Source organism: Lathyrus oleraceus, chromosome 6, assembly GCF_024323335.1.
Source record: "Lathyrus oleraceus cultivar Zhongwan6 chromosome 6, CAAS_Psat_ZW6_1.0, whole genome shotgun sequence".
Taxonomy (NCBI): Eukaryota; Viridiplantae; Streptophyta; class Magnoliopsida; order Fabales; family Fabaceae; genus Lathyrus; species Lathyrus oleraceus.
Window position 1 is genome coordinate 254,616,062 of NC_066584.1, and position 18,298 is coordinate 254,634,359.

At 39.6% G+C, this 18,298-nt stretch overlaps 2 non-coding genes across 2 annotated transcripts; both read left to right on the forward strand.

Annotated features, from left to right (window-relative positions):
• The first annotated feature begins 1,681 nt into the window (after positions 1-1,681).
• Positions 1,682-1,788, forward strand: LOC127098869 (small nucleolar RNA R71). The gene has a single exon (XR_007793553.1). It is a non-coding gene; the product is annotated as a small nucleolar RNA R71 (small nucleolar RNA).
• Positions 1,789-13,565: 11,777 nt separating this feature from the next.
• Positions 13,566-13,672, forward strand: LOC127099231 (small nucleolar RNA R71). The gene has a single exon (XR_007793760.1). It is a non-coding gene; the product is annotated as a small nucleolar RNA R71 (small nucleolar RNA).
• The last annotated feature ends 4,626 nt before the right edge of the window (positions 13,673-18,298 follow it).

Consider the following 18,298-nt stretch of genomic DNA (forward strand, 5'->3'; position numbering starts at 1 on the left):
TCTAACACATTCATCAATGATATCTAAGGCATAACACGAATCTCCCATCACAGGTGCCATAAGAAATTTCGAAAGTATAAATTCTATTTTCTCGTCACCTACCTCAATTGTCAACTTTCCTTTCTTGACATCTATTATGGCTCCTACAGTCGATAAGAATGGTCTACCTAGAAGGATTGGTATATCATTGTTCTCTTTGATGTCCATGACAACAAAATCAGTAGGGATAAATAACTGACCTATCCTAACAGGAACATCTTCTAAAATGCCTATCGGATATTTAACAGATCTATCGGCTAACTGAAGTGACATCTTAGTGGGCTGTAATTCTCCTAAGTTTAACCTCTCACAAACTGCTAAAGGCATTAGGCTCACACTAGCTCCTAAGTCTAGAAAAGCTTTTTCGATGACATGATTACCCAAAAGGCAAGGAATGGAAAAATTTCCAGGATCTTTATCTTTCTTTGCTAATTTGTCCTTGGAAATAGCATTACATTCCAAAGGCTTCGGATCGTCAAGTCTACGTTTGTTGGTAAGGATGTCTTTGAGAAACTTTGCATAAGAAGGTATTTGGGTGATGGCTTCTGTGAAAGGGATTTCTACATGAAGTTTTTCTATAACTTCAATAAATTTTTGATACTGTTTATTGATCTGGGTTTGTTTGAGTCTTTGGGGATATGGTATAGGTGGTTTATATGGCGGGGGTGGTACGTAAGTTTTATCTTTAGGTTCTTCTCCTTTTTCTCGACCTTCCTGGTTTTCAGATTCCTCTGGTTCCTTTACTTCGTCCGTGGGTTTGGTACATTCCTTAGAAGTTTCGGGTTCACTCAATCTAGGGTTTGGTGGCTCATCATAAGCGTTCCCACTTCGTAGGGTAATGGCATTGGCTTGTCCTCTCGGATTTTGTTGAGGTTGTCCAGGGAATTGTCCTCCAGGTGTAGTCTGAGGGGCTTGGTTTAAAGCTACATGAGAGATCTGGGTTTCAAGCATCTTGGTATGAGTAACTATTTGGTCAACCTTGGTTCCTAACTGAGTAATCAATTCGTTAACATGAATGTTTTGGTTCATGAAATCCTTGTTTTGTTGGGTTTGAGCGGTGATAAAATTTTCCATAATTTTCTCAAGGCTCGGTTTTGGTGGTACAGGTTGCATAGGTTGATTTGATCTTGGGGCTTGATAACTAGGTCTCGGAGGTGCATTATTTTGAATAGGGTTATTGTTTTTATTAGAGAAGTTCGGATGATTCCTCCATCCAGGGTTATAGGTATTCGAGTATGGGTTCCCTTGGGTGTAGTTCACTTGCTCAGAGTGGGTTTCATTTAATAGACTGCATTCTACGCATTGGTGTCCTTTGGTTCCACATATCTCACAATCCGACGAAACTGCGGCTACAGTATTCGGGTTTATGCACATATGCTAGACTTTGAGGGCTAATGCGTCCATTTTAGCTTGCATCATGTCTATAGAGCTTAATTCATGCACTCCTCCCTGGGCTTCCTTCTTCTCAACTGTCGCTCGTTCGACTCCCCATGATTGATGGTTTTGAGCCATATCTTCAATGAGGGCACTAGCTTCAGGATAAGGTTTTTTCATCAGAGCACCGCCTGCGGCAGCGTCGATGGTCATCTTGGTGTTGTAATAAAGTCCATTATAGAAGGTTTGAATGATTAACCAATTTTCTAAACCATGATGTGGGAATGCTCGTAACAACTCTTTATATCTCTCCCAAGCTTCGAACAACAATTCTCCTTGGTTTTGGGTAAATCTAGTTATATGGTTTCGAAGAACGACGGTCTTACTCGGGGGAAAGTATCTAGCAAGAAAAACTCTTCTAAGGTTATCCCAAGTCGTAATAGAATTGGGTGGAAGGGAATTTAACCATGATAGGGCTTTATCTCTGAGGGAAAAAGGAAATAATCTTAAACGTATTGCCTCAGAAGAAACTCCATTGGTTTTAAAAGTGTCTGCTAATTGAAGAAATATTTTTAAATGTTGGTTTGGGTTCTCAGTAGGGAGACCTGTGAATTGTCTCTGTTGCACTAGTTGTAACAGGGATGGTTTAAGTTCAAAATTATTAGCTGGGATGGTTGGGTTTACTATACTAGAACTAGGTTCTTCATTAGATGGTTGAGCGAAATCCTTAAGAGGTCTTTGGTTTTGATCTTCGGCCATAACTCTCTTAATTCTATGAAAGAATAAACGTGCGCGAGCGTAACGTTCAGGTTCTGCCAGAGGGTATACTAAGCTTAAACTTCCGGTGCTGTGAGTTCTTCGCATTGACCGGCGAGAAATAGCCTAAGTCTAAACGATATAACAACAGGAAAATGAAATTTGACGAAATTGGTCCCCAGCAACGGCGCCAAAAACATGATGCGGTGTTTTTCGCAAGTATACGAACGCGACAGAGTAATATAAAAGATTGTCGAATCCACAGAGACCAAGTGTCAATCTATCGTTATCTATTGTTATGGTGTTTATCAAAGGCAATCAAAATAAGTGTTTTTGGAGTGTGCAATGAAAAGTAAAGTGTTGAATAAAGATTAATTAATAAAGACAAGGTCGAATGTAATTCACATAATCAATTGATAATCCAAGTACTTGCTAATAGAGCTACTTATGGGCAATGTTTTCTACTTTGAAAAGAACCAATTCAACAGGAACTGTGGCTTTCGCGTATTCAGAATCGAGTTGTACTCCCTAATCAAACCCTCTTATTGTCACTTATAAAAAGGTGCGCATTACGTTAGAGTAGTAAACCTATTTTTAAGAAATATAGTATCTTGACTAAGTTGAAAAGTATTGTAACCTGGATTTCTTACCCAAAAGAGGTTCTCACGAACCAGACTCTAAACTTATAAACGCGTCCGAAAATAGTTTTAAAATCTCTTTTCTTCTTAATGTTAAAATCTCCTAATGAACTAAACAAAGCGCTTTCGCTGTTTTTGAAATAGTTAAAAACAATTAAGTTTAAAAAGACGTTGGACGACTTTCGATCTTACCCAACGAAATTGAAGTGCGGGAAAACTTAAGTTGAAAGTTAAAATAGCCCTTAAGTGCTTCTACGAACAATTGTACGAATTATCGGTTCAATCACGATCCTTACATTCTAACCTTATAAATTTAGTTAGACATGGTAAAGTAAAAGTGCATTAAAATAAATAAAAGTAGTGCGAGTGCAGAAAGTAAATAAAAGTAGTGCGAGTGCGGAAAGTAAATAATTTAAAGCGAGTGCGAGGAAATAAATAAAAGTAAAGCGAGTGCGAGGAAATAAATAATTTAAAGCGAGTGCGAGAAATAAATAAAGTAAAGCGAGTGCGGGAAAATAAATAAAGTAAAGCGAGTGCGAGGAAATAAATAAAGTAAAGCGAGTGCGAGAAATAAATAAAGTAAAGCGAGTGCGGGAAAATAAATAAGATAAAGACAAGTAATAAAAACCTGCTCCAATCGGAGGGTTGAATAAATTGCAAAGCGGAAATGAAAATGGCGGCAGGATTAACTTCCTTCCAAAGTGCTCCAAACTCGATTACAGACTCTATCACAGAATCGATTACACAATTGTGGTAACACTTCAATGCGAAGCGATTACCACTTTATAATACTGAATATATGCCTAAGTGAAACAAAGTTGCTCTGAGTTTGCCTCTGCTCTAAGTTTGGATGATTGTAAAAGTGATTTCGAGTTTCTATTTATAAGCAAGTAAAAAGATGGAAATGACAAGGATGCCCTTTAACTTGAAAATGGGAGGGAAAAACTTTCCTCTTGTGGCGCACGCCACAAGGCCATGGCGCCCGCCACAAGCACAAAATGAGGCGCCTTAGTGGAAGTAGTGGGGAACGTGGAAGTTGAGGGAAGTTGAGCTTGGACACGTCATAGCAGGGTCTATGGCGCCAACCATGGGGTAGGCCACAAGTACAAAATGCTGAATTTTTAGGGTTTTTGGCTCTTTTTCGCTCCTTTTCTCGATCGGGGTTCCGATTAAAGTAAAAACCTGAAAACAAAGAAAAACAAAGCAATAACACAACAAAATGATAATAAAACAACTAGAATGCATGTGAAATCAGAGTCGAAAATACGGTAAATTTTAGTGTTATCAAACTCTCCCACACTTAAACCTTTGCTTGTCCTCAAGGAAAACATTAAAAAGCTCATAAAAGAAAATGTCTATAAACGAGTGCTTCAGGTAAAAATTCTAAGTTCAAGTCGGGATGCAGTGATAGGTACTAACTGAGTGAACTAAGGGTATCATGATGACACTAATCCGCAAATACGGACATAAACTTCATTCCTATATTAACCAACCCATATTATCCCACAATACCTAGGCCTGCCTCTTCATCTCTTTTTGTGTCCTTTTCATTCAGGCGCAATCACATTAAGTCCGTTATCCGTACATGCTTCATAGTAGAGTGGCCTGTTAGTGATTATGATCTGAGCATGGGATTTCTGGCACATAATTATGTGTAAACCCTTTTATTGGACCCAACTGTAGTCGTGGGGGATCGGATCGTAATCCGCCCTACCGAGTTCAGTGCCAGATACCTCTGAACCAACTAGCAGTGGGTAAGTTTTTCTTTTTCTTTTTCTTTTTCTTTTGTAGCAATTTTTTACAATTCTTTGGTTTAAATGACTTTGTGAGGGTCACCTATACCGGAGTTGCCTTTTGCTTTTTTTTTTTGTTTTTCTGGATCATTCACTTATTTGCATCGGTCCCCTACGTAGAGGATGCGTAGGTCGGAGCTGACTGCTGAGATAAACTACTAAGGACTTATACGAAAATGATGATTAAGGCCATGATATGTGGGGTTTCGGGAATGATTCCTATATTTACGAAGCTTATGGTGCTAAAACAGATACTGATGTTTCGCAAAGTTCTCCCACGTCCCTGCATCCTTACTCAAAACATGTCTTTAAAACCTGAAAACTTTCGGAATAAGACTATTTTCTTTTGCAAAAAAAATTTCGGTGGGGCTAAAGGTATGGGGAGGTAGGATTGTACTAAAGATCTACTATATTTGGTGACTCGTCAGACTCATGCATTATCCTAAAAAGCAAAATAAACAACTAAAAGGAAATAACAATAAATAAACTATCTAAAAACAGCAAAGAAAAAATGATAAAGGAAAAACGAGAAAAGCAATAAAGAAAAGACGATAGAGTCTCCTCCCACACTTAAATCAAACATTGTCCCCAATGTTTCGAAATAAGATAAGGGAAGAGTTACCTGACAACCTAATGCTGACCACTAGTGCCCTCGCCATCCTGAGGTGGACGACGGGATCGGGTACGACGACGGTCTCTCTGATCCATCCTCGCCTACAGGGCATCCTGAGCGGTCCTCACCTCTCGAAGGTTACCTATAATGGAACCTTGAGTGGCTTCAATGAGTGCCATGTGTCTCTGGTGGTAGTATTGCTGACGGGTTTGTGCATCTGTGATCGTTTGCAGGGACTGTAGAACAGTGTCGTAGGACCTGTCTGTCCTCCGTTGCGACTCTTGTATGAAGCACATCTTATCCGCCATTTGTTGCTGGATGGTAGAGAGTAGGTAGTCACGCCTTTGCTCTCTAGCCATGTGGTCACGCCACATCTCCTCAGTAATATAGAAGCCAGGAGTGGTACCTGCAGAAGAAGAAGATGGTGCGGTGTGTGGTGGTGAAGGATGATGGGGGGGGGGGACACATGGGGTACGGGAGATCTCTCTCTCCGATCATATTCATCATCAGTGTCATGTCCCGCCTCATCAGGAATGTTAGGAGGAAGAGGACCCAAAACAGGTGGGGCATCTAAAGCGTAGGTCCAATTCCTTTCATCTCGTACGTCTGTACGTCTAGTGCACGGCAAAACAACAGATGGGATGGCTACACCATGAACCATAATCATATAGCCCCCTTCTCTCCTCGAACGGCACAATTTCATGTCCCTTAGAAATTTTAGGTTAATTGTGCGATGAGGTAAGGGGTCTAGGGTAGCCATCTCATTGTTCAGGTTAAGTGCCCGAGCAATAGATGTAATCAATCCACCAAAAGAAATCGATCCCGCTTTATTCAAAGTTATAGTCATATGAGCAAGCATGAACAGGACCGAATTAACACGTCTATTTGTGAGGCTTCCTTGTAAAAATAGAAGCTCTCTAGCATTAACCTTATTTGGATTCTCCCGACCAAAAATAGTGCATGCCAACAAATATCTAAAAACTCTGATGACCGGGTTATGGATAGTTGAGGCAAAAACTCCTTCAAAAGAGTTTATGGAAGTGTTTGATAAACGCTCCCAGAAGGAAAATACCTCAACAGACCATTCAGAATCCAAAGGGGCCTCCCAAATAGCACTGTCCCCATGAGGGATTCCAAACAAGCTGGCTAGTTCATCGGTACTGAATTCGTATTCAACAACAAATATTCTAAATCTGACAATACCAACTATGCTAGCAGTGTTAGGGTTGACAATATAAATTAAGGAACTCAAAAATTCAATTGCCAACCGCTCATAGGTAGGTTCTTTATTGGAAAAGAAATTATGCAAACCTAAATTATCTAATAAATGAAATATGCTATGATAGATACCTAAAGTGTAGAGACAGTTTTCGTCAACATACCTTGTCGGGAGGATTTCCCGATTCTACAACCGTTCAATAATTTTTCTTTGTCTATCCCCCGGTTTCCCTTCTCGAAGAATGAATCTGTTAAACTCCATTTGAAAGCTCTTGAAAAGTGATGAAGAAAATGAAGTGGTTTGTGAAAAGGTTGGATTTTTACGAAATCCGGCGGATGAAAATGAAAATGGAATTCGGAAAGATGATTTGTAAAGTGTGGTGGTTAGAAAAGTATGAGCTTTTTGTGGGTTCAAGGATGTTTTTCCAAGGTGAAAAAATGGGTTTGGAAGGTTGTAAGTTGCAAAAATGGTGAAGAAAGGGGTTCTGCCCCGACCTTTTATAGACGCTGTGGCGGGCGCCACAAGGTCTATGGCGGGCGCCACAAGGCAAAATCTGGCTGGGCCGGATTTTGGTCCTTTGGCTTGGGCTTCTCTTGTCTTTTGGCTTTGAGGGGTCTGAATAGCATTACTCTTATGATTTTTCTAGCATCATTGGCTTGCATAATTTTATAAAGGTAAAAACAAAAATAAAAATGAAACTGAAACAAAAATTAAATATTAGACTAATAAATAAATAACTGAAAAAATAAAATGCAAATAAAACAAACATAAGACATATATAGATAAAAATAGAAATACCGATGTATAGATGTAGTTTATATAATATTCCAAATACGATAAAATAAGATGAGTTATGTAAATATGAGAAATATATAAAAAAAGAGATAAAATAAGTTGAAATGGTGAGATCATATAGTGGGGATGTCATCTTCATAAGAGGAACCACGGAGCATGGCTACTTCTTGCTTGAGCTCTGCGATCTCCTGATATAGACAGTCGGCTTCAGTAGCGTGGGTGAGATCAGACACTCCCATCTGTAAAGTGAGGTCAGCCACCTCCTGTCTAAGCTTTGCGATCTCTCTACGACACTCAGCATTCTGAGTGCGGATGTCGGGTGTCTGCAATGAAAGATTATTAGAGAAAACAATGATTCTGGGAGATGGTGGTGCTGGCGTGTATTCAGCAATGGGTGGTGATCTCGGTTCCTCAACGGTCTCTCCCTGGCACCTCTAGAGCATAACTCCAATTCGCTGGATCATGCACACTGGTCATCATAGGATCTGGAAATGTGAAATAATGGATAGCCTCACTGTCGACTAGCAATCGGAACTGACATGGGTGGAAAGAGGCTCTCCTCATCAACCCTCTGGTCAAACAGAATTCGATGTCCATGGTAGTGTACCCACAGTAGGTCTGAAGATGAAACAGCTTGCGAGACAGACCTAAAGCGACAGCAATCTGCGTGATGATTCCGCCAACATGGATGACTCCTTCGGTGGAACTGAAGATACCGCTGAGACTGTATAATAAAAAGTTCCCACATGCTACTGGGCGAGACTGGGATGCACAAAATAAAAGGAAGATCTCCTCTTCACCCAGTAGTGTCTCTGCATCCGGCCTTCCCAGGAAGGAATGTGCTAATATCATCTGAAAGTATCTGAAGGCGGGGTTATGTATGACATGAGACAGCTGCATAGATGAATCCTGGCTTCCGCCACCTGAGATATCACTCCAGAACTTCTCAACCTCCTTACCCAGGAAATATCCCATAGGTGTCTCCGGGATAGCATCAGGAGTGGTCTGGAAACCCAATAAGTCGCCGAACTCTTTCTGGCTGAAGGAGTACTCAACTTCGAAAAGCCTGAAAGCAGCATACCCATCTGGTCCAAAATATGGGTCGTAATCGAATGAACTCAGGAACTCTAAAGTCAGATTCCTGTAGGTGTTACTCAAGTCATCTGCAAACTTGTCTCAGTTAAACTGGTGGCTAAGGAATCGGATACTCGGCTCGATACCCTGCGCCTCCATACAGTGCTGATCAGGATAACGTGTGGGTGCCATAGGGCGCTGATACAGAGCGATGTAGCGCTCCCTCTAAGCATTATCTCTATAGGCCACGTGCATGTCATCAAAATCCTGCATCCTGTAAAAGTTAAGAAAGTGATCCTGAAAATACAAACCATTCAAATCTTAGTCTCAATGCAAAATATGATAAAATAAAATAAAAATAAAATTAAATAAATACGAAAAAAGTAAAATGAAAGAAAAACCATGGGTTGCCTCCCATGCAGTGCTTGTTTAACGTCAATAGCTTGACGATTAGAATCTATACACCTCTAGTAGTAGGAATCGGTGGATCAATCAGAGTGTGGCTTGAGTAGTATGCTGGAATATCTCCTCCTTCGTAGAGCTTCAGTCTTTGTCCATTTACAATGAATGGACTATAGGTATCGTTCTTGATTTCTACGGCTCCGGATCTCAGAATCTTGGATACTTCGAAAGGACCAGTCCATCTTGAATGTAGCTTTCCAGAGAAGAGTCGTAACCTAGAGTTAAAAAGGAGAACAGGATCGCCTATATTGAAATTTTTCTTTACTATTCTTTTGTCGTGATAGGCTTTTGTTCTTTCTTTGTATATTTTTGCATTCTCATAGGCAGATTGCCTAAGTTCTTCTAGTTTATGAATGTCTAGGGTACACTTTTCTCCAGCGGCTAGGTAGTCTAAATTCAAAGTCTTAATGGCCCAATAGGCCTTATGCTCTAATTCGAAAGGTAAGTGACAGGATTTTCCATAAACTAGTTGATAAGGAGTAGTTCCTATAGGGGTTTTGAAAGCGGTTCTATAGGCCCATAATGCTTCTTGAAGCTTATGAGACCAGTCTCTCCTAGAAATAGAAACAGTTTTCTCTAGGATTTGTTTTATCTCCCTATTAGATACTTCTACTTGGCCACTAGTCTGTGGGTGGCATGGTGTTGCTACTCTATGCCTAACTCCATATTTTCTTAAAAGTTTGTCAAATATTCTCGATATAAAGTGTGATCCTCCATCGCTTATGACGAAACGTGGTGTTCAAAATCTAGGGAATATATAATTTTTAAATAATTTGATTACTACCCTAGTGTCGTTTGTGGGTGCAACTATAGCTTCAATCCACTTAGACACATAGTCTACAACTACTAAGATATACCTGTTTCCTAAGGATGGTGGAAAAGGTCCCATGAAATCTATACCCCATACGTCAAAGAGTTCTACTTCCTGAATGTTTCTTAGAGGCATTTCATCACACCTTGAAATGTTTCCAGTGCGTTGGCATCTATCACATTTGACAATGCAAGCATAGACATCGCGCCACATGGTAGGCCAGAATAGGCTAGCTTGAAGAATCTTGGCGTATGTCTTAGAGGTGCTCGCATGTCCACCATAAGGTGCAGAATGACAATGCTCGATAATATTATTTACCTCTTCTTCTGGAACGCAACGGCGAAAAATGCCATCTTTACCCCTTTTGAAAAGGAGCAGTTCGTCCCAATAGAAGTTTCTCACATCGTGGAAGAATTTCTTTTTGCGATGGTAATCAAGATCAGGGGGTACTATATCAGCAACTACGTAATTAACGAAATCTGCATACCAGGGTACGTTACTTATTGCTAAGGAATTTTGGGAGTGCTTATCAGGATCTAGGTTATTATCTTCAATGGTTTCTACTCTAGCGATCAGTCTATCATAGGCAAAATCATCATTTATGGGTACTAGTTCAGGTTTTAGATGTTCTAGCCTAGAAAGGTGATCGGCCACTACATTTTCAGTGCCTTTTTTATCTCTTATATCTAAATCAAACTCTTGTAGTAATAGAATCCATCGGAGTAACCTGGGCTTGGCATCTTTTTTACTTAATAGGTAACGAATGGCAGCATGATCGGTGTAAACTATAATTTTTGCTCCTACTAGATAAGATCTAAATTTGTCTATAGCGAAAACTACGGAGAGTAATTCTTTTTCAGTTGTTGCGTAGTTAAGTTGGGCAGCATCTAGGGTTCTACTGGCATAATAAATGGCATGTAATATTTTATCTTTCCTTTGTCCTAGAACGGCTCCAACTGCATGATCACTAGCATTGCACATTATCTCAAAAGGTTCTGACCAATCAGGTGGTTTCATAATGGGTGCTGAGATTAACGCTTGCTTTAAAAGATTAAATGCGTCATCACATTTTTCATCGAAAATGAATTCAGCATCTTTCATTAAAAGTCCAGTTAAAGGTTTAGTTATTTTGGAGAAGTCCTTAATAAAACGCCGGTAGAATCCAGCGTGTCCAAGAAAGCTTCGGACTTCTCTGATGGTTTTTGGTGATTTTAGGTTTTCTATAACTTCTATTTTAGCTTTATCTACCTCTATACCTTTTTTGGAAACTATATGTCCTAAAACTATTCCTTCGGTCACCATGAAATGATACTTTTCCCAGTTTAGCACGAGGTTCACCACCACGCATCTCTCCAGGATTTTCTCAAGGTTAGCAAGACAATTGTGGAAATCAAATCCACAAACCGAGAAATCATCCATAAACACTTCCATGATACCATCTAGGTAATCTGCGAAGATTGACATCATGCAGCGTTGGAAAGTAGTTGGGGCATTATAGAGGCCGAATGGCATTCGTCTGTAGGCAAAAGTTCCATAAGGGCATGTAAAGGTAGTTTTTTCTTGATCTTCGAGGTGGATAGGTATTTGGAAGAATCCAGAGTATCCATCTAGATAGCAGAAGTAAGAGTGTCTGGCTAGACGCTCCAACATCTGGTCTATGAATGGTAAAGGGAATTGATCCTTCCTAGTTGCTTTATTTAATTTTCTATAATCTATACACATCCGCCATCCTCCTTCTAAACGTTTTGCTACATGTTCGCCTTTATCGTTTTGCACGACTATGATGCCTCCCTTTTTAGATACTACATGCACAGGGCTCACCCACTTACTATCCGAGATCTGGTAGATTATACCTGCCTCAAGTAACTTAAGAACTTCCTTTTTAACAACATCACTCATTATAGTGTTTATTCTTCTCTGATGTTCCCTAGAGGGTTTTGAATCTTCTTCGAGCGAAATCCGATGCATGCATACGGATGGACTTATACCTTTCAGGTCAGAGATATTATATCCTAAGGTTGAGGGATATCTTCGTAAAATGTCTAAAAGTTGGTTCGTTTCCTCTTGGCTCAAGGTAGCACTAACTATAACTGGACGGTTCATCTCTTCATCGAGGAACTCATATCTCAGGTTCTTAGGCAGTTCCTTAAGTTCTAAGGTTGGTTTCTTAGGGCATGGCATAGGATCTGGAGTAAGGGATAAACATTCATAAAGGTTATCATCGATGTAGGGTTTCTTAAAGTCATCATCTTTCCTTATGAGAGTTGATGGTAACTTAATTGTTTTTATAATTTCTTTTTGTTCTAATTCTCTAACACATTCATCAATGATATCTAAGGCATAACACGAATCTCCCATCACAAGTGCCATAAGAAATTTCGAAAGTATAAATTCTATTTTCTCGTCACCTACCTCAATTGTCAACTTTCCTTTCTTGACATCTATTATGGCTCCTACAGTCGATAAGAATGGTCTACCTAGAAGGATTGGTATATCATTGTTCTCTTTGATGTCCATGACAACAAAATCAGTAGGGATAAATAACTGACCTATCCTAACAGGAACATCTTCTAAAATGCCTATCGGATATTTAACAGATCTATCGGCTAACTGAAGTGACATCTTAGTGGGCTGTAATTCTCCTAAGTTTAACCTCTCACAAACTGCTAAAGGCATTAGGCTCACACTAGCTCCTAAGTCTAGAAAAGCTTTTTCGACGACATGATTACCCAAAAGGCAAGGAATGGAAAAATTTCCAGGATCTTTATCTTTCTTTGCTAATTTGTCCTTGGAAATAGCATTACATTCCAAAGGCTTCGGATCGTCAAGTCTACGTTTGTTGGTAAGGATGTCTTTGAGAAACTTTGCATAAGAAGGTATTTGGGTGATGGCTTCTGTGAAAGGGATTTCTACATGAAGTTTTTCTATAACTTCAATAAATTTTTGATACTGTTTATTGATCTGGGTTTGTTTGAGTCTTTGGGGATATGGTATAGGTGGTTTATATGGCGGGGGTGGTACGTAAGTTTTATCTTTAGGTTCTTCTCCTTTTTCTCGACCTTCCTGGTTTTCAGATTCCTCTGGTTCCTTTACTTCGTCCGTGGGTTTGGTACATTCCTTAGAAGTTTCGGGTTCACTCAATCTAGGGTTTGGTGGCTCATCATAAGCGTTCCCACTTTGTAGGGTAATGGCATTGGCTTGTCCTCTCGGATTTTGTTGAGGTTGTCCAGGGAATTGTCCTCCAGGTGTAGTCTGAGGGGCTTGGTTTAAAGCTACATGAGAGATCTGGGTTTCAAGCATCTTGGTATGAGTAACTATTTGGTCAACCTTGGTTCCTAACTGAGTAATCAATTCGTTAACATGAATGTTTTGGTTCATGAAATCCTTGTTTTGTTGGGTTTGAGCGGTGATAAAATTTTCCATAATTTTCTCAAGGCTCGGTTTTGGTGGTACAGGTTGCATAGGTTGATTTGATCTTGGGGCTTGATAACTAGGTCTCGGAGGTGCATTATTTTGAATAGGGTTATTGTTTTTATTAGAGAAGTTCGGATGATTCCTCCATCCAGGGTTATAGGTATTCGAGTATGGGTTCCCTTGGGTGTAGTTCACTTGCTCAGAGTGGGTTTTATTTAATAGACTACATTCTACGCATTGGTGTCCTTTGGTTCCACATATCTCACAATCCGACGAAACTGCGGCTACAGTATTCGGGTTTATGCACATATGCTAGACTTTGAGGGCTAATGCGTCCATTTTAGCTTGCATCATGTCTATAGAGCTTAATTCATGAACTCCTCCCTGGGCTTCCTTCTTCTCAACTGTCGCTCGTTCGACTCCCCATGATTGATGGTTTTGAGCCATATCTTCAATGAGGGCACTAGCTTCAGGATAAGGTTTTTTCATCAGAGCACCGCCTGCGGCAGCGTCGATGGTCATCTTGGTGTTGTAATAAAGTCCATTATAGAAGGTTTGAATGATTAACCAATTTTCTAAACCATGACGTGGGAATGCTCGTAACAACTCTTTATATCTCTCCCAAGCTTCGAACAACAATTCTCCTTGGTTTTGGGTAAATCTAGTTATATGGTTTCGAAGAACGACGGTCTTACTCGGGGGAAAGTATCTAGCAAGAAAAACTCTTCTAAGGTTATCCCAAGTCGTAATAGAATTGGGTGGAAGGGAATTTAACCATGATAGGGCTTTATCTCTGAGGGAAAAAGGAAATAATCTTAAACGTATTGCCTCAGAAGAAACTCCATTGGTTTTAAAAGTGTCTGCTAATTGAAGAAATATTTTTAAATGTTGGTTTGGGTTCTCAGTAGGGAGACCTGTGAATTGTCTCTGTTGCACTAGTTGTAACAGGGATGGTTTAAGTTCAAAATTATTAGCTGGGATGGTTGGGTTTACTATACTAGAACTAGGTTCTTCATTAGATGGTTGAGCGAAATCCTTAAGAGGTCTTTGGTTTTGATCTTCGGCCATAACTCTCTTAATTCTATGAAAGAATAAACGTGCGCGAGCGTAACGTTCAGGTTCTGCCAGAGGGTATACTAAGCTTAAACTTCCGGTGCTGTGAGTTCTTCGCATTGACCGGCGAGAAATAGCCTAAGTCTAAACGATATAACAACAGGAAAATGAAATTTGACGAAATTGGTCCCCAGCAACGGCGCCAAAAACATGATGCGGTGTTTTTCGCAAGTATACGAACGCGACAGAGTAATATAAAAGATTGTCGAATCCACAGAGACCAAGTGTCAATCTATCGTTATCTATTGTTATGGTGTTTATCAAAGGCAATCAAAATAAGTGTTTTTGGAGTGTGCAATGAAAAGTAAAGTGTTGAATAAAGATTAATTAATAAAGACAAGGTCGAATGTAATTCACATAATCAATTGATAATCCAAGTACTTGCTAATAGAGCTACTTATGGGCAATGTTTTCTACTTTGAAAAGAACCAATTCAACAGGAACTGTGGCTTTCGCGTATTCAGAATCGAGTTGTACTCCCTAATCAAACCCTCTTATTGTCACTTATAAAAAGGTGCGCATTGCGTTAGAGTAGTAAACCTATTTTTAAGAAATATAGTATCTTGACTAAGTTGAAAAGTATTGTAACCTGGATTTCTTACCCAAAAGAGGTTCTCACGAACCAGACTCTAAACTTATAAACGCGTCCGAAAATAGTTTTAAAATCTCTTTTCTTCTTAATGTTAAAATCTCCTAATGAACTAAACAAAGCGCTTTCGCTGTTTTTGAAATAGTTAAAAACAATTAAGTTTAAAAAGACGTTGGACGACTTTCGATCTTACCCAACGAAATTGAAGTGCGGGAAAACTTAAGTTGAAAGTTAAAATAGCCCTTAAGTGCTTCTACGAACAATTGTACGAATTATCGGTTCAATTACGATCCTTACATTCTAACCTTATAAATTTAGTTAGACATGGTAAAGTAAAAGTGCATTAAAATAAATAAAAGTAGTGCGAGTGCAGAAAGTAAATAAAAGTAGTGCGAGTGCGGAAAGTAAATAATTTAAAGCGAGTGCGAGGAAATAAATAAAAGTAAAGCGAGTGCGAGGAAATAAATAATTTAAAGCGAGTGCGAGAAATAAATAAAGTAAAGCGAGTGCGGGAAAATAAATAAAGTAAAGCGAGTGCGAGGAAATAAATAAAGTAAAGCGAGTGCGAGAAATAAATAAAGTAAAGCGAGTGCGGGAAAATAAATAAGATAAAGACAAGTAATAAAAACCTGCTCCAATCGGAGGGTTGAATAAATTGCAAAGCGGAAATGAAAATGGCGGCAGGATTAACTTCCTTCCAAAGTGCTCCAAACTCGATTACAGACTCTATCACAGAATCGATTACACAATTGTGGTAACACTTCAATGCGAAGCGATTACCACTTTATAATACTGAATATATGCCTAAGTGAAACAAAGTTGCTCTGAGTTTGCCTCTGCTCTAAGTTTGGATGATTGTAAAAGTGATTTCGAGTTTCTATTTATAAGCAAGTAAAAAGATGGAAATGACAAGGATGCCCTTTAACTTGAAAATGGGAGGGAAAAACTTTCCTCTTGTGGCGCCCGCCACAAGGCCATGGCGCCCGCCACAAGCACAAAATGAGGCGCCTTAGTGGAAGTAGTGGGGAACATGGAAGTTGAGCTTGGACACGTCATGGCAGGGTCTATGGCGCCAACCATGGGGTAGGCCACAAGTACAAAATGCTAAATTTTACGGTTTTTGGCTCTTTTTCGCTCCTTTTCTCGATCGGGGTTCCGATTAAAGTAAAAACCTGAAAACAAATAAAAACATAGCAATAACACAACAAAATGATAATAAAACAACTAGAATGCATGTGAAATCAGAGTCGAAAATACGGTAAATTTTAGTGTTATCATGCGACAACCGAAAAAGAATTACTAGCTATAGTGTACGCATTGGAAAAGTTTAGAGCTTACTTGATAGGGTCTAAAGTTGTAGTCTACACCGACCATTCGGCGATCAAATATTTGTTAACCAAGCCGGATTCCAAGCAAAGATTAATTCGTTGGATTCTCTTATTGCAAGAGTTTGATTTGGAAATCCGGGATAAAAAAGGTTCCGAAAACATGGTGGCAGATCATTTGTCTCGTTTGGTTAATGTGGACATTACAGACAAATAAGAGGAAGTAAGAGAAGAATTTCCAGATGAAAAATTATATGCGATTCAAGTGAGGCCTTGGTTTGCCGATTTTGCTAATTACAAGGCAACCGGTTTAACACCGAAAAACCTCACTAATAATCAAAGAAGGAATTTCTTGGCGGATGCAAAATATTATGTGTGGGATGATCCATATTTGTTTAAAGTGGGTGTAGACAATATTTTGATAAGGTGTGTAACAATTGAGGAGTCAAAAGACATCCTTTGGCATTGTCATAACTCTCTGTATGGAGGTCACTATAACGGTTTGAGAACAACCACTAAAGTGCTCCAATCGGGCTTTTATTGGTCGTCTTTATTTAAAGATGCATATGAACACGCGAAGAGTTATGATACATGCCAACGGAGTGGAGGAATAGGCAAACAGGATGAAATGCCTCTAACCAACATACTAGAAGTAGAAGTTTTTAATTGTTGGGGTATTAATTTCGTTGGCCCATTTCCCTCTTCCTTCTGAAATGAGTATATACTAGTGGCCGTTGATTATGTTTCGAAGTGGGTGGAAGCAATTGCTTCACCTAAGGCCGATGCCAAAACAGTGATTAAATTTTTAAAGAAAAACATATTCTCACGTTTTGGTGTGCCTAGGGTGTTGATACGTGATGGAGGATCACACTTTTGCAATACACCTTTAGAAAAAGTTTTACAACATTATGGTGTAAAGCACAAGGTGACCACTCCCTACCATCCACAAGCGAATGGTCAGACGGAGGTTTCTAACCGGGAAGTCAAGCGGATCCTTGAAAAAACAGTCTCGAGTTCAAGAAAAGATTGGTCATTAAAACTCGATGAAGCTTTGTGGGCGTATCGTACCGCCTACAAAGCACCTATTTGACTAACTCCATTTCAAATGGTGTATAGGGAGACTTGTCATTTTCCGGTGGAAATGGAGCATAGAGCATTATGGGCTCTCAAATTCTTGAACTTTGACTCCACTTTAGCTGGAGAAAGAAGAAAAGGAAAACTCCATGAATTGGAGGAATCAAGGAACAACGCTTACCATTTGAATAAACTTTACAAGGAAAAGGTAAAAACATACCATGATGGAAAGGTCCGTCTTAAAGAGTTTCAAGTTGGACAAATGGTACTGATTTTCAACTCAAGGTTGAAGTTGTTCCCTGGTAAGGTGAAGTCAAAGTGGTCAGGACCGTTTATTGTCAAGGAGGTGCGCAATTATGGGGCCATTGTGGTTGAGGATCCAAAGTCACAGGAGAGCTGGACTGTAAATGGACAAAGACTCAAAGTCTACCATAGCGGCGAAGTGAATCGGGATGTTTGTGTCATTCCCCTAACCGGACCGAGCTAATCATTGAACCGTCGAGCTCAAAACGACGTTAAACAAAGCGCTTGTTGGGAGGCAACCCAACATTGTAAGTCTGCATTTTAAATTTTGTCAATTCTGCTGTTATGATATTCTGTTGGGTTCTTTTATGTGAAACTTTAGTTCTGTCCACTGCCAATAAGATTTTTCAGAAATTCCTTAAGTTCGCCCCGCGATCAGCTTTCACCCCGCGAACTGAATGGAAAACTTCAGTTCGCGCCCCGAACAAAGTTCGCCCAGCGAACTGAGCATGGCAGAACCACTTAATTCTGTTTTGGTTATTTTCAATTCATTCTTATTTTCACAAACTGAAACTTTTCTTCAACAACCCCACTGCCCCACTTCCAAAAATCAAAATAATTTCCTCTCCATATCCCAAATCCCAAATTGTTAACAAAGAACCAAGTCAATTTCAACAAGGTATGTGTGTTCTCTTCCCGTTCGTTTTTGGTTTCTCACTTAGATAAGATAGGGTTTGCAAAAATTGGAATTTGATGTTAGAGATAACCTTGCATGTCTGAAGTGGACTCAAATTAGGATTAGGATAGGGATTGTGTTTATGACCGTTGATAGGTGCAAGCTTGAGGAACCCTAAAAGGCACCTGGAACTTTCCTGGTTCGCAGGGTTTGCGTCGCGAACGAGCCATCGCGCCGCGAATTGGGAAATTCCAGCCTCATGTTTTATGCTTTTGAATGCTAACTTCTCT